The sequence below is a fragment of the Cucurbita moschata genome, unplaced genomic scaffold, assembly GCF_002738365.1.
Source record: "Cucurbita moschata cultivar Rifu unplaced genomic scaffold, Cmos_1.0 Cmo_Scf00002, whole genome shotgun sequence".
NCBI lineage: Eukaryota > Viridiplantae > Streptophyta > Magnoliopsida > Cucurbitales > Cucurbitaceae > Cucurbita > Cucurbita moschata.
In genome coordinates, this window is record NW_019268518.1 from 1117313 (window position 1) to 1119226 (window position 1914).

Sequence of the window (1914 nt, forward strand, 5' to 3'; positions counted from 1 at the left end):
TTGTTCCTACAACTTCAAAACAAGATTACCCACAAGTTTTACGAAGGAATGAAGTGCTAAAAGAGCCTAAAACTCTGTAACGACCCGAAAATTTTGAAGGTCTCGAGCCACGGATCGTTACTCAAGAATGTCGAAATAAGAAAAATGCGTCAAATTTTAAAACATTTAAACACGTGCATGTAAATTGAAATTTAATTAAAGTAGTAATGAAAATTTTGTTTTTATAAAGAAGAGAAAAGACCACTAAGATACAACATCTTTCAGACAACTATTTAAAATACGTGAAAGGCCGGATTTAAAGGTAGGTACAAAGAAACTCGACTCAAATGTGTTGGAACTCTCTATAGCCAACAGCCCCGTGTGCCTTCGCCTCGACCGCTACATCAATTTCCGCCTGAAAAGAAAGTTGGAGTAGCAGGGATGAGTATATAAAATATAATCAGTAAGCAGCTTGCTGGTAGTTCGTATTTTGTTATTAAGTCTTATTAATCTTGTTCCCACGTTTGGTATCTTATTCTCTCACCGGGATTCATTCCCCCAGATAAGCTTCTTCCTACGTTACACTCTAAGATTTCTTATTCCACTCTCTTGGTTCACGGTCCTATCTGGACCTCCAGCCCTCGGAATATTCTTAGGTCCTCTAGGTCTCCTAGTTAGTCGCTTCTGCTAGCCACTCTGATCACCGTCATCATATCTCAAGCACTCGAGGCGCGACCTCGGTGTTCAGGGTTCATGCATTCCAAGACTCGAACAACTCTCAAGTGTACCACTGTAGACCCCTGCCACTCGTGACAGGTTCACTTAGAGGAAACTAACTGGCAAACTCCCCATAAGTGCCTACAAGGTACCATCAACAATAAAATGGCCAATTCTATAGTTACGCGGACCCCTGACGATCGAGTCAGGTTTAGGATTAGAGGTTAGTTGGCGAACCCCTAATCGTCCCCGGATAACCGCTAATATCCTGTGCATGAACAGTAACCCTCGACCAACTCTAATGTACCAACGTGGACCCCTGTCTCTCGTGACAGGTTCACTTAAAGAAAACTAACTGGCAAACTTCCTATAAGTCCCCACAAGGTACCATCAACAATCAAATGGTCAGTTCTATGGTTACGCGGACCCCTGACAATCGAGCCAGGTTTACGATTAGGAGTTAGTTGGCGAACCCCTAATTGTCCCCGGGTAACCGCTAATACTGCAACATATGTGACGGAGGCATAATATAATGTTCTAATCATGGAAAGCTAATCATGAATCTCAGTTCATAAGGTAGTGCATACGCGTTTTGGTAACGTTACAGCAAACATACATAATCACAATCAACATGTGTCATCTCACCTCATTCTATGCTCAAACTTCTAAAACGTACTTCTTATATCATACTTTCATGCATACTATGAGCATAGCTAGATCCAAGGTTCCGAGGTGCCACCTACCTGAAAAGCGTGACACTTTATGTTCGGACTTGCGTCTTTAGTCCAAAATTTGCCAAACTCCTCGGATAATTCCTTTGCATGCTCGTCATCGCCTCATCTTCTAGTTCGCTTCTCGCCCACGATCCTCCTCAAATCTCGTAAATCGTCCTCCCGCAAACATATAACAACTGAAATCGGGTCAATCCCTTGAAGGTTAGGGGATGAATCTAACGGTAGAAGCTCTCAAAAACCCATGAACATACCTTGGCGTTCTTCCTTCGTTCAACTTCCCTCCTCGGTTTGTATCCATCCCGCCGAACACCCGGGGATCTAAAGTCCAAGTGTCTCCGGCGAGCATGAGTTGGGTTTCAGTCTCCTACTTCCGGTAGTGCCCTCTCCTTTCGATGAACGGCAAGCCACACCCCTCTCCCCCTTCTATTCCCTCTCAAATGAGGGATGGGATTTTTTTTTTTTTTTTTCTTTCTTTCTTTTTTTT

General features: G+C 43.2%; 1 long non-coding RNA gene across 1 annotated transcript; it reads right to left on the bottom strand.

The window, feature by feature from the left end:
- Nucleotides 1–249: 249 nt before the first annotated feature.
- LOC111429837 lies at nt 250–1838 on the bottom strand. The gene is made up of 3 exons (XR_002708231.1): nt 1682–1838; nt 1440–1606; nt 250–394 (listed from the first exon to the last, which is right to left on the bottom strand). It is a non-coding gene; the product is annotated as an uncharacterized LOC111429837 (long non-coding RNA).
- Nucleotides 1839–1914: the final 76 nt, after the last annotated feature.